The 15,177-nt window shown below is 37.0% G+C and overlaps 1 long non-coding RNA gene across 1 annotated transcript in view; it reads left to right on the forward strand.

Annotated features, from left to right (window-relative positions):
- The window catches only part of LOC140683910 (uncharacterized), a 77,285-nt gene extending 65,671 nt beyond the window's left edge, over window positions 1-11,614 (forward strand). Inside the window, exon 3 of the long non-coding RNA XR_012055528.1 lies at window positions 10,308-11,614. This is a non-coding gene — a long non-coding RNA (uncharacterized lncRNA). The remainder of the gene's footprint in view (window positions 1-10,307) is intronic.
- The last annotated feature ends 3,563 nt before the right edge of the window (window positions 11,615-15,177 follow it).

The following is a 15,177-nucleotide window of genomic DNA, read 5'->3' on the forward strand; positions in this document are numbered from 1 at the left end:
AATATGAATCATAAAATCCTACCAGCCAGGGCTGTATTGTAAATTTCTGTGAAACCTGGTTATATTGTATAGTCCTAATCCACTCTATTGGGCACATACAGCCTAAATCATGAACCTTCAATTTCTCAGCATAACACTTAGACACAATAATTTTGAATTACTATTTCTTTAAAATCCTTTTGCAGGAAAACATATTTTAAACATCTTTTTGACTAAGGTAAGCATATATTCCTTTCTTTTTTTCTTTCCTTCTTTCCTTCTTTCTTTCTTTCTTTCTTTCTTTCTTTCTTTCTTTCTTGTCTTTCTTGTCTTTCTTGTCTTTCTGTCTTTTTTTTTTAAAGTATTTATTTGTAAAATTCTATTGAGGAAAATCAGAGAAATCCCATTTTATTGTGATCTTCGGTTCCCTTTCTGTGTTTATGTTGAAGAGACTTTGGCATGCAAAATTCTGCAAGCTGAAAATATGGCAAATACAATTGATGAAGCACTAATTTTCATGCATTTGTCAGCAATTCAAATTCATTTGTTCAGTGAACAGCTTTTCAGCACAGCTTTCTCTTAAAGGGTAGAGGGAAGATAGTTCACTGTACTCATCAGAGAGCACATATTTCATCTTGGGTTTTCAAAGTGCTTACTGAATTAAACTTTCTGACCATCTTTTGAGTTAGTTAAGTAGCAGGTGGGTGAACTGACCATTTTATTTCAACACTTCTGTGTGAAACATATGCATAAGAGGGAGCTGATCCTGCAGAGAGGTCAATAGTGCTCCGTGGGATGCACGGGGTCCCCAGCAGTGCTCCGTGGGTCAGCCCCAGGTCCTGCAGCCAGTGGGGTTTCTGGAGGCAGTGACTGCAATCCCAGCATTGCACATCATCTCCTGCATTTCCAAATGCCAGCACCAGGCCCCCAGTGCCTGCACCTGCTCACGAGGATGTTCTGCTGCTCCCATTGTGCCTCACACACTTACGTGCCTTGCTTGCTCTTTGACTGTTTTTCTCTCACCTTAAAATGTAGGCAAGATTTCATTAAGTTTGTTTTAAGACATGGATAATGTTATAATATCAAGTATTGTCCCCAGCAAACACATACATGTATATACATAACTGTATATGTGGTCTGATTTGCTGTTGGCTGTGAAAAGGTTTTCAATATCATATTTTAGAAAAATCTCTTGGCTTTTACTGGGGAAAGCATGCTGGGTTTTGCCAGATGTGTAGTTAGTCAGAATAATTAAATCAGCTGGGTTTGCAGGTGGTATGTGGGAGAATATTTCTTGGTTTATTCTGAAGAAAAATGGAATTATAAAAGTCAATCCCACTTTTATGTTAAGGATTTTAGCAAAAATTCAGGGCTACATAGTTGAATAAAAGGAGAAAACAAATATTCATTTTTATTAAGACCATAGAAATCTGTTTTCCTAATCAGATTTCTCACAGTAAAGTTTATTTTTCTATAGTTGCCGCCTCCTTTTCAGATACTGCTCATCTCTGGAATTCCCCCACAGTTTTTATCAAGGTTATTTTCCAGTGCTCAATCAGATGATTTTCTGCTGCTTCCCCCTCAGCATTGCACTTGTTTTCTCTCTGAGGTGTTAGTTTTTATCACCAATCAGTGCTTTTAGTGAGTCATCTCCAAGACCACATATGAAACTCTGTTCTGGTAAAGGTTATAAGCCTTCAATCTCTTAGATCCTATAATGGAGTCTGGTTATTTTTTTTCTTTTTGGCAAGTGTAATTCTAAATAATAGCCCAAGTATAATGTTTCAGAAAAACATTACAAGAAATAGAAGTTCAGCCTAAATTATAATACTTGAAATAGTTATGGTAATGTAAAATGTGATATATATCATGAAGTAAGTAATATAGAGTGTTAGGATAAACATTTTCTGTATCCTTTTTTACAATAACTTGTGATGGTAATGGTAAAGTAATGCAGTCAGATGAAGCTTTTACTGCTAAAACCTTTAACCCAAGCAGTACTTGTACATATATTTCCTGTCCAGACTTTTCACACAGAAAAGCTCTGGTAAGAATTATTCACATGGCAGAAAGAGGAAGAGTACAAATGACATGTCAGTTGCAATTTCAATGTTCATTGCCATCCGTGGAACATCCCTGGCATAAAGCAAAATCAGACAACTGGACCAGATGTCAGGAATGTTAATGTGTGTCTTTAAGGTCGTATTTCATTTTAATTCTTTTGAAAAGAACTGGGTTTGGTTTCTGGGATTTTAGGAGGGAATAAAGAGATTTTCATTACCCCATAATAACCAGTGTGAATGTGAGAAGCATATTTAAAGGAATTCTCAGTATAGTATCACAGCTGCGGTAGCTGCCTCTACTCAGTTCCCTCTGTAACAGTTAATCACTGTTTACCGTTTAAGAGTAAAAACCAGGTCATTTTTTCAGTAGTTTCATTCAACTTTACAAAGCATGAAGCTAGTTAATATCTACTATTCCTGTTTGCAAATCTTCTAAGGAGAAAAGGTTTTAGAAAGATTTTGTATACAACAGTTGCTCTGTTCAAAAGCTGTGTAGGATTCATTTGCCAATTTACAGTGGTGTGATACTTAAAAATTCATAGAGAATTTAAAATATGTCTTGCCAAACAAGGAATGATTCCTTTTGTTAAACATATATGTTAGATTAAATGCCTCTCTTCATACACTGCTTATTACATTAGACAGAATTCATTCTGTTGTAAGAACAGACGGCTCGGTTTGATGGAATGTGCTTCATTCAAGGGGGAGAATTGAATAGTTTGACAAAATGCATTTTGTGGATGGATTAGGCACAGGAGAGTGAATTGTGACATGTTGTCTAAGGAAAACACCGAAGAATTGATTTTAAAATGTTGAGTATGGAATGGATTGGAGTAGTTTAAAACATGCACATTATTGATCAATCAGATTGAGAGGCCTGACAAAAAGTAAAAAGTGTCCACAGAACTCATTTTGTCAATGGGGATGTTTTTCATCTACCTGCATCCTCAACAAATTGTATTTTCTTGTATATTTCATGTGCTGTTATCAGCACAATGCCACTTTCTCCCAGTTTCTTTCACCTCTGGCAATAAAAATGGTTTGGTGAAATTCCTCGCTGTGACAGATTTCACAGGCAATGCATAGCTCATCTAATCCTGTTTGATACATGCTTTTCTGGCCTAGAGAAGGATCACAGGGAGAGTTTGGGCAGCTGGGCATTTGGCTACAAATCCATCTGCAGCAGATTCATCCTTCAAATTGGGTGAGTAATGTGCAGGTAGAAACCCATCAAGGTCAGTGTTTTGTGCTCAAATGCCTGACACAGGGGAGCAGGGAAAGTCATATCCCTGAAACACCTGATGTTAATTAGACACTTGGTAATGGTGTTCAGAAAATCCCAGGTGCTGAGGGAAGAAGAAAGTTAGCTAGAGCATGATGAGAGCCCTTGGAGGCTGAGACACAGCTCCCGCCCACAGAGCCGCGTTTGTTGCTGCTCAGGATAACTCCCCAGCCACACGCCTGCGTCAGGCTGGCCCTTTCCTCTCTGGGAAATGCCAGTCTAGCAGCGCAGGCCTTTAACATTTAGCTGGAGGAAAATTTGGTTCACATGCACAGCATGTGTACTTGCTTTATGAGTAACCTTAAGGAGCTTTGCTCTTCTCTAGAGAAAAAGTAGTCACGTTGGACTTCTGCAAGTGCTGGGGAATGACTATAACAAAAGCATGAAAAGGGCATGGATACAGCCAGTTTTCCAGAAAACCATACTGAGAACTTCCAAAAGCTGAATTGTGACTGAAAAATTTAGGCACACCTAGTATAAAAGAAGAATGATTTCCCTTTTTTTGACCTCTACTCCTTTTGTAAATACTTTTAGAAGTCAAATTCCAACACTCTTACCCAGAAAAATCCAATGCCATTAAGTGATATACAGAAAATTACTTCTTCCAGTATGAACAAATGAACATAAGTGAACCATAATCTCATATTGAATTTTACAGTGGGCCTAGTTTAGGTGAATTTAGTAACTTCTAGATGGGATATGTTCCAGGTTGACATATAAGCACTGTCTGCGATCTGAAGTCAGGCATGACTAGATCCTCTCAGACCCACTTGAATAGTATCTATGAACCTGTTGAAATTTTAATTTCAGGAAAGTACATTGTTGGCATATGAAGAAGCTTTTTGATTTTTTTTCCTCTCTATTTGAAAATTGTTATCACGACTGTTTTGTATCAAACGCTCTCATAAGAGTTCATAATGCTGCATAATAGGGGTAGGTTGAAGTGTTTATGAATTGTTAATGAATAATGTTAACTGACCAAAGTTAATAAAGATTCATTAAAATTCATAAAATGGTTCATGTATATTTCATTGCAAACATAAAATGAGATACTTTTCCAAACATGCATGTTTCCTGAAAATTAAAATTATGAATTTTCAGAGGCATTAATTAGTGGAAAGCTGAAGAAAAAGGTTATGATGCATGTACAGTTTGAGCTATTTTGAATAACTCTTCTGTATAAGCTCATAAATTATTCCATACAAACCATTTATGTAATATTTCTTAAAGGTAAAAGAAGCATCCTTTCAGGGTTGGTTGCCCTTTTCTTAAACAAAATAACTCTGCTACATTACTGGAACCAAGTTACAGAAATAAATTGATTTTTCCCTCCAGGGCAGGCATCTGTTACTTCCTAAAGTAAAGAAATGCTCAAGGAACATATGGTTGAAGGGATTTGGCAGGGTTCTGTTATAGAAGAAGAGATGTATATGAGATTGAAACAGGAAACAGGAAAGTATCTGATTCAGCCAATAGATTGCCAGTATGTTTTATCTAAATTTAAGTCAGTCTCTGGGTTAAGAACAATTCAGCCTCTTAACACAAAAGGAAATCAGGCCTTATCAGCTGAGTAACAAACTTTGCTTAGACTTTATTCTGCATAGTTGGCTAGACTATGGTCCTAGTCAGATGTTATTACATTAAATTAATGCCTTGGGGTAAGGGTTAAGGGTTACTCTCATGTATAAACATTTCAGAAGTACACATATCACATCCAGAAAGGCTACTGAAATAGCTTGTAAAAGCCAGTGAAAGCTGGTTATCTGGTTCTGCATTTGAAGTCCACTATTCATTTTGAAATAAAGTCACCAAAACTGATAAAATGGGGATTTATCTTCCTTGAAAAGGGAATGTGATCAGAATTCAAAAATGCTAATTAAAACATTGTGCATTTTCTATAGAGTGGGGGCTTTCAGTCTTAGATTATTTCCAATTACTTTTATTTTTGAACTCTAGGAGTAAGGGTGGGGATAATGTCATATTCATGATGCCCAAACAACTTAATAGAGCCTGGCAAGTAGATTTGTGGCAAGACTTTTCTGGAATGGTTGCACTTGAAAAAAAAAGAGTGGGTTTTTATTTTTTCTGGAGCTGGTAAGCTAATTTTCTGCTCTCATTCATTTGTCCTCTTTGTGGTAAGGGTTATGACATTTGCAATATCAACCCTTTTTTAGATGCATTGCCACTTGCCTTTGAATGAAAGAAAGAGGAGTCAAAGACCTTCCTATTTTTCTAATCTGTGCCCTTTTTCAATACAAATCAATGGAAAGTGAGAGGCTAAACTTCCAACATCGTTTTCCAGGATACTGATGAATGACTATCAGGAAAATAATTTTATGAAAAATTGAGACTCCAGTGGAATAAAGATGCTATTTCCAAACAGGTATCAGTAAGTTGTAGTCCATACTGCTTTTCTGCACCCATCTTACTGCTTAGAAGTATCTGGTCTCTTTAATAATTCTAGGAATCTTGTGTTTTCAACCCAAGGCACATTACTAGCAACCTCTGAATGTTTTTGCTGGAAGGGCCCCTCCCAAAATGTGCCTTTTTTCCCCATGTGGAATTGGCTGCATCGTGACTTGTGCACTTGTTTTCATGCAATATTGAATGTTTGAGTATCTTCACTCTTCTGAGCTACAAGGGAAGGGGGCTGGCAGGCACTACTTGGAGTGTCCTCAAGAGAATGGGCGTGCTACAATGAGAAGGGTCAAATTTTCCTTGCAGCTGAGAGCACAGAAGCTGTCAGTCAAGGGAAGCTGTAAGATAAATGCAAAGCAAAGTTTTAACTTAGGAGAATAATTCTGTTTTAAAAAAGTCCTTTTAATCAGGAGATTTCAAAGGTACTCCATATCTATATTTTACTGAAGGCACAGAGATGTGATCTGAAGCCACTGAAATTATGCAGAAACTATGCCAGAATTAGAGCATGGGTCCCTTTAATCTCAATTTGCAGTTTATCTTCTAACCACACCACCTCATTTTGTCTCAAAGTAAGCTTAAAAAATTTGAGACAATAGACTGAAGCTTTCCTGGCTTCCTGTGCTGGATCAATTGGAATGGTGTCAGGTTGTTTCCTTGTGAGGGGTATGGACATCTCCTTCCCCAGAGCCACAGGAAATGTTTTCTGTTTTCTTTCTTTGGAGCACACTTTTTTTTTTTTTTTGTTATGCTTGCATCACAGAGATTTTGGCCACAGTCTGTTAGCAGGTTTGATTGTCATTACCATATATGTGTGGGGTTTTTTTTTTCATTTTTATTAAGATTACATTCCAATTTGTTGATTCACCATTGCTAAAAGACTTTTTTAAAAAGTATTTGACCTATCACTGAAACAATTTCTCTCATCTGCATATTGAATGACTTGACAATGTCCAGATGAAGAGTTGGATGTGCTGGAAGATATTTGGACAGATATTTAGCACTTTCAAGCGCTATGACACTGGGTGTGATAAGAAAGACTGGAGCAAGTTTGGACTGTAGAATGCAATCCAACTGCAGCGGCAAGAGTTATGTTCTCTGATGGCCCAAACTGTCAGGGACATCAGCAATGAAAAAATGACATGAGATTTTATCTGATGTATCCAGAGAGCTTTTGCAACTACTGTATTTCTACTTATATTCACCCAGTACAGTAGAGCAAAGCCTGATGTCATTGGTGAATCTTAACTTTACACAGCATGATAGAGCAAGTTTAAGGCTTACCATTTGGGTTATGAAGTTTTTCAGTTTTGTTTTGTGTTGTCATCTCCTATTTAGGCACATCCTATGTGAAACTCTCTCTCCTGCTACAAAAGCTGCCCCAAAAGCAAAATGGCACATTCAGCACAAGAAAGTTCTTGCAGATCTGAGTGAATGTCTAAGCACTCAGGTTTCATTTGTCTTGAAGCAAGCAGGTCATTTCCATAATTTTAAATTTACAAGGTAAAACCCATATACTGCTACTTTGAAGACAAACCCCAAGTTACTGAAGACCTAAGTTATGATAAGTCTTATCACTAAAAAAATATTTTCTTTAAGTGAGGCCTGATCAGCATTCAGAACCACATTCAGATGATTACTCCTGACTCCTGTGTTTGTAGAAGCAGGAGAGAGTGAGAAGTAAGGCAGCATTTCTAGCCTGTGTTTTCTCAAGCCATAATTCTGTGCATACACTCAAAATGTCTTCCCATATTACAAGTACAGAGCTTTTACCGAAGCACATCAGGGCTTTTAAGGTGATTGCATATATATAGAAAATGTCATACTATTTAATGGGAATATCAAGATTAGAGGGGTGAATGAGGAAAATTTTGCATTTTGCAATTTTGAATTACTTTAGGCATGATAAGAAAGAATCTAATATTTTGAAAGAGATAAACCTCAGGTGATTGAGGTGATTAAGAGACACAAATGTTTGCATGTGAGAAAGAGATGTAATTTCTTGTACCCTAGTGCAGTGTTCTGGCATGAGACAGAAGTAGAAGCCTGATTTGGCTTTGTTGCAAGACAGATACAAGTTAGATGAGTTGTAAAGGCTGTGGAGGGAAGATCATTGGATACCAGCAGCCTACATGACCTTAGTGTGAAGGAAGTTTTGAAAATAATCTTAGAGATTTCTTTGTGCTAGGAAGTTTTGTACAATAGAATCATGTGTGGAACTGACAATTTGTACCTATACCTGTTATACAAAAATTAAAAAAAAAACCCCAACAAAACAAAATAACCAACCAACCAAACAAACAAAACCAAACAAAAATATTATTAATCTGAAGCTCCAGCTTTCAGTAATGAGTTGTACAGAAAAGTGAGTTTAAACCTTTAGAGTGCTTCAGGGAGAAAAGTGATAACACAACAAGGTCTAGAGACCTAAATGGTGCTATCAAATTTAATGAATGGCTCCATTTTTTATATGAGGAAATACACCATGAAAGAAATGGTACTGGAACCAGTTAGGACACAGGGAATGATAGTTCATGGCTCAAAGAATTTAAAGGTGATACATTTTTTCTGAGTGGTCAGAGATGTTTAATGTAGACTTTACTGCTACCCCTCATGATTGCAGTGAACATATATGCTGGTAGCCCATATCTAGGTTTTCTAGCAAGAAGAAACTATTAATGGTGATGTATTACTGCTTTGGAAATTCTGTTCCTTCAGATACCACTGAGATTTGATTTAGGTTTCTTCTTTAAATAATTTGTTATGAGAACAACATTAGAAGAACATATCTGCCTGAATGAATGCCTTCTTGCATTTGTCTCTTGCACACCTACATTTTGGTTGCATTTGAGTAATTTTATGTGTATGACAATATCAGATTGAGCACTACCATTAGGTGTATTGAAAAGTAGGAAAAGGATGATTTTTCTCCCTATGTTGCCATATCTCCAATAAAATGAAAAATTTTGAGTAATGTCTGGGATTCCTTTGTGTTTCACCCTCAGAACTTTTTCAATGTGTTTTCCATTGTGTTCAGCTTTACAGGATTTTTAAAACTGCAAAGTTATCAGAAGTTTCATTAAATTCTATCTGGTTTTCTCTGAATAACAAAAATGTCTCTTCCCTTCTGAATTCTGAATCTTTAGTCAATTTTAATCTGTCTTGTCTTGCAGTGACTTTTATAAATTTCTTCAATTTTGTGCCATTAAAAATACTTCAAAAATATAAATATAATGTTTTGCTGAAACCAATTGAAACACTATAGGACCAAACACAATAAGCACTGCTGTGTAAGCCATTTCTTTTTTTTGTACAGAAAAGTACTCTGTCTTCTTTGCCTCACCTGTCACTATTTTGCTATTTTGGTTTAGCCTGGGAGAGGTCACTACAAGATGATACACTCTAAGTCAGAATCAGAAACCATCCTTTGCCAAATAATAAGTTTGTAAATTTTATGTGGTATGCACCCCACATAAGTGCTTTCTGCCACCATCTAAAAGTTGGAAATCACACTTATACTTTTGATCCTTCTTAAACTTTTGAACAGTATTAGGCATCCACCATTCCTCTTGTGCTTCCTCTGTCTGCAATGAGATATTTGTAAGATTTGCCAAAGGCTTTCCTGCTTCCCCTGCTACTTACTTCATAATGATGGGATATTATTCTTCTAGATCTCCTGGCTTGTCATCTTTTATTACATATAGTTGCCAGACTTTGTACTATCTTGTAATCATAATATCTTAGTGCCTTTTACCCTTCTCTGCAGAAAACTTAGCTCTGGTCTCCTGTGTGTGATCTTCCTTCCTTTTCTTTTTCAGCACTAAGGAAAAGCTGTATTTACAATCAGAATGATGTGTAGGCTTTGTTTTTCTTATGAATTCCTGACTTACTTCACCCCAACCATTCATCTCAAGATTAAGGTATTTGAAAATTGGGTAGTGACAAGGCTTTAAGAAGAAGTATTATTTATTTGTTTACATTTTAGGAAAATGTGTCTAAGTTGGAGTAATGGTGTTGAAAAAAACCAATGACTGAGTTGTCTTTCAGGCATTTTTCAATACCTCCCAGAATAATCTCCAAACCTTACCAGGCACTGAGGTGTGACTGACAGGCCTGTAGTTTACAGCATGCTCCTGGCAGGAGCCCTTCTTGAAAAGTGGGACAATGTTTGTCAGCTTCCAGTCAGCTGGGACCTCTCTGGATTCCCACGATTGCTCAAAAATTGAGAGAGCTTTTGCAATAACATCAGCCAGAATTTTGAAGATTTTTGGATGAATCCCATCAAGGCCCTTAGATTTGTAGGGATCCAGCTGGATCCCACACATTTTCAGAGTCAACTGGGAGCTGATCATTCCTGCAGTCATGGTCCTCCAGCTCAGGGCACTGAGACCCCCTTGGTCTGTCATCCATACTGAAGTCAGAAGCAAAGAATGCATAAACACCTTTGCATTGTCATTGTCCCTGTTTGTGAGGTGACCATCCTTTTTCTGTAATGTGCCTGTTATTTTTACTATACCTATTGCCATCAAGACATTTGAAAAAACTCTTTTTATTTTCCCCCACAGTTCTAGCCAGCTTCCAGAGAGCCTCAGTTCCAGATGAAAGGGAAGGGACTGTAGAGTGGTTTGGAAAGAAAGCTTGGCCTCAGAATGAAAGGAATAAAGGTGAGTGATGCATGAGCAAGCATATGGACTGAGAATCAGATTTATCATTAAAACATTCGTATTATGGCCATGCTGCAGGACTGGGAGTACAAGTCCATCTATATTACAGGAAGACTGACTCTGGATTAACCAAATACCATGCAAAAAGCCAGAAGTGTTGCCACCATCAAAGCTATTACAACATCGTAGCTTTTCCTTACCGATTGGAGGACTGCAGAAAACAGGAAATTTTGAACAGGTGATTATATAGCTTGAAGTGGATGAAGGTCAAAATGTTGATTTTCATATGAAGATGCAGCTATTAAATCAGAAAGTATTAGGGCAGCCAATATCATTCCAATCTATCTGCTTGGCTTATTTTTCTAGTGCATCCCTAAACTTCTTTATTGACCAGGTAATCAAACTAATATGTTCTTGATCCCGTACAAACTTGTCATCCAAAAACAAGATTTGCATTTAGAGTTGGAGAGCCTACATACATGGCTAGAAATTAAAATAAATATTAAAAATACATATATTTCTGTAACGTGCCTGAATGCATTAATGCAGATCATCATTATCAGAATTTTTCAAAGTATCTATATGTCTTTTCTGGATATTAAGATTCACTGTTTTAAAATCTGTTCTTTACATTCAAGTTCTTTTTCATCCCTTAGGTCTTATGGAAAAAAAATAATTTAAACCAATAGGCCACTAGCAAATATTGTAGTTGGAAACAGTGTAAGGCAATTCTGAGGAACAACAGATGACATGTGAACTTTTTAATGGGCCATCTCTATAATTAAAGTGAGTCGAGATGTGACCTGTAATTTCCAAAGAAGTTACTGCAGTGCCTGAAAAAATGTAATAATAATGAATCTCATACCTGCCACCTCTTCTGGTATAGGTAGAAGCATCAGGAAAAGAACAATAAGAAAACAGTGTAAATGTCTTCCAGATCCATTATTTTCTTTTTCTTTTTTCCCTTGGAAAAGAATGATTGTAGTTTTGGTTTTTTTATTATTTTTAGATATATGTATTTATTATATAAAAGCCCTTGGAAAGCTTTTTCTCCATTTCATTGGAAGATTTCTTCCCACACATCTTGCAAGGATGTAAGACTGGTTTTATGATGAACACCCAATTTGCCCCTTTTAATAATTTGCCATGTACCCTGTTTTTCTTCTTCCTTCGTGTTAAGTCCTCTTGATTAAACTTGATTAAACTGTCTTCTTTAGTCTCACCTTTGTTTGTATGAACGTCTGTAACTAATTTTTCTCTAAGCTGCTGACTAAGTCAGTTCCAATCAGAAAAAATCAGGTATATTTAAGTTCACAAGGTTTGCTGCTGCTAAAGCATCTGGTTTTTACTGATTCCTCAGTCTATAGCTAGAGATTCATTTATAGGTGAGGTGACTGAGAAAATCTTCAGAAACTTTGCCTAAATTTTGAGTCATGTGAAGATACCACAAACTACCCCATTCAAAATGTCCTGAGGAGTATAGAACAGGAATTGAATGTTGAGTTCCAGCATGGTGATTAAGCAAACAAACTCTGACTGCTTGCCATGTAGCTTTCCTAGCTGTGACTCCTTGTTTGATGGGAAAATCCAGTAGTTACCTGACCTGTGTTCCTGTACAATGTGTTCCTGAAACTCTCAGGAGTGTGCTCTGAGCACACCTAATATGTGCCAACAGCAATTCTCTAGCTACCACCACAGAAGGAACTTTTTGGGCTGCTTTATGATTTTTTTAAGGTTTCCGGTGGCCACAAGGTACCACTCAAGTGGTTCACCCAGGAAAAGGTCCGACCTCAGCCTTCTCTGCCCAAGGACACAACATCCACCCTTGTCAGGGAGTGTTTTCCTCTGAGGCTAGTACTGGAGTGTGGGAAAAGAGACAAAACTTCTGTTGCCTTTCTGGTGGTTTGCAGGAAGGAATACCAGATCTGGGAGGTCGGGAGGAAAAAAACAAGGAAACGCCTGCTTGTGTACCAGAGGTTAGAAAATTAATTTCAGAGGAGGAAATTTCTTCTCTCACACACATATTTTTATTCATTCTGCACAGAAAGCTCATGATGAGGGAGAAATGTAGGACTCAACTCCTAGGTGAGGGCAACCACTGTACCAGAGCTGTGAGCGCTCCCTGGGTCTTCTTGGTTCAGTGTAAAGTGCCTAACAGTGATGCTGGTGCAGAGAGAAGTGCAGAACAGTTCCACTCTCTAGACTTGTGCTGATGAGCATACCCACTACAATTTTAAAAAAAAAGTGTTCATGATAGGAAATAAAGAAGCACATTTATTTGTAAGTGCAACCTGCACTTTAAAAGAAGGAAAAAGTAAAGCTATCTTAGTTTCTTTAAAACATAGATGTTGTTGTCTTAAAAGGCAGATTCTGAGCTTTTGGTTGGATGGATGCCAGGAGTCATCCTCTGGAAAGACACAGTAATTTGGGCTGTGTATTCTGTTCTCAGTATTTATTAATTCTACTTTCCCAGCATGCCATATTTTCAAAATCAGTCTAGAGTGTGCATGGTATCTAGGAAATAGTAAGAGCCATTTGCATTTTTGGTCCTAAAGCTGGCATTTCCCACTGACTGCTATAGGCAGTGTATTCAATACAACATTAGGAATGTGAGGCTTGTGGGTGCAACTGTGCAGTTAGGAGCCTCTGTTTCTTACTGTGGGTTCAAGACTTCACCTGGGCTGGGGATCTGCCTTGTGGCCCAAATCTTGTGCTTTCTAGTCCTTATTGAATGTAGCCTCAAGAATTTTTTTTTCCAAAGGCACAAAGTAAATCAAAGATGGAGGAGGGATCTGAACTGCTAATTTTCATTGTGTGTGTACACATGATGAATTTAATAGCACCATTACTTTTTGCTGAACTAATTTCCATTATGTTCTTCAAGAAAAGCATTATATTGCATGGCTCTATTCATCACTGAGAACTGGATGATTTTTATGGTACAAAATGCTTTGTACTGGTCATAATTATACACAAAGACTACACATAAGGCTAAAATATTTCTGTTATTTGCCATCATCATAATTTAACAATGTCAGTAAGAAGTTGGCCTAAAAAACCCTCTAAAGATCCTTTATTTTTCTTGAAGACTTTATACTAGTTTACCCCTTTTTGCAAAATTTCTCTAGGAATTTTGTAAGCACTGCTTTAATATTTTTTTTGTACAACCTATCTTATATGAAAGTGAATTTTACAGCCAGCAAATAAAGAGTATCCCAAGGACTTTTATAAAGATTTGGAGCTATACTTATTTGTTCTGTAATGTAGCAATTGGCTTTTATGAAACTATATATTTTGTCATATAACCAATTTCATTGCTGTAAATGTATTCAGCAGTAGAGAGCTTTCAAGTGGTCAAAATGTTTCCAAGGGTTTTTGCTACAATTAAATTGATTCTGCATAGTGTGTATATAGTGATAATTGTAATGGCACTATTATTAGAAGGAGGTTCTTCGGGGTTGATAACTTGGAGATCAAGACAGAAACTTTATCATATTAAATCATTGGGGTTTTATGTGAACTACAAACTGCAAGACAAGACTTGAAGTTTGCTTATAACGTGCTTATTTTGTTACTGGGGAAAAGGTGATTAGGGTTCAACAAATTAATCTCAGTCTCTGCAGGTGGCATTTCTCATAGTTCTGCTGTCAATTCATGTTTGACATAACCTTTTCATTTTGTTGCCAGTACAATACTGGTCTCGTGCCACTCTGTACTTGGTCACTGCTCATTTGTGCAGGAGAGGAAGGACAAAGTAGGTGAAACCCTGTGGGGTTATGCTGACATGGAGAGAAGCAGCAAGAGGACAAAAGACTGCAACAAGGTGATAGGACTTATTTTTCTGGGGCTGTACACACGTTCTTTTTCAGAGGGGCATTTATTAAGTTGTTCTTTTATCTGAACCTCCCATGGCAAATCAGGAAAAGTGGAAATGCAGTGGCTGGTTCTAGGTGGACAAAACAAACTCAAGGTCTTTGTAGTTTCTAAACAGCCTTTTAGAATTTAGACTGAACTGGACTACAAGAGAACTGGACTACAAGAGAAAAGACCTTCATAGAAGAGATGAGACTCAGAAGTCATGGGTAAAAAAAAAAAAAAAAAAAAAAAAAAAGAGAAAAAGAATAGGGGTAGGGCTGTCATTTCATAAAAATTTTAGCTATTACATTGTTTTGCTACTAAAGACCTTCAAAGAATATTGAATAGAGAGAAACTTTTCCCATTGAAAGTAACATCAATAAACCAGTTAAAGCTTGAGATAATATCACTTACTGAGCCATTTCATAAAATCATTATTCTTATCTATTGGGAAGAAAGCTATAACAGTTATATTGACAAAAACTCCTTTTAAGTATAATTTTTCAGAAGCTGTCCAGAATGCCTAGAAAAGAGACAGAGATATGAAATCTTCTAAACAGATAATGTTTGCAATAGCAATGCATTGCAAAGTTTATGTAGAGGTCTTCACAAGATGGTTGCAGTACTGAAAATTGCATATTTGAAACCTAACTTTGTTCTGGCAGAATTTTCCGACTTCTGGCTGAAATGAAGGCCCAGCTTGTTTAGCTCAGCCCTGATAACCTGTCAGTGCCACATGGGAGCTGGGGAGTTGCATGGCTGACACTCTGACAATTGGCCTCACTAATATCCTGAGATTCTTGATCTTTTGATATTTGTTTTATGTTTATGTTTCTTAAGCAGTTCATGTCAAACAAAGCAAGGGATTAGATTTTCATATGACTAGCAAAGAAAGGCCAGAGCCAGGTTTTCTTGG

This window comes from Taeniopygia guttata, chromosome 4 (assembly GCF_048771995.1).
Source record: "Taeniopygia guttata chromosome 4, bTaeGut7.mat, whole genome shotgun sequence".
NCBI lineage: Eukaryota > Metazoa > Chordata > Aves > Passeriformes > Estrildidae > Taeniopygia > Taeniopygia guttata.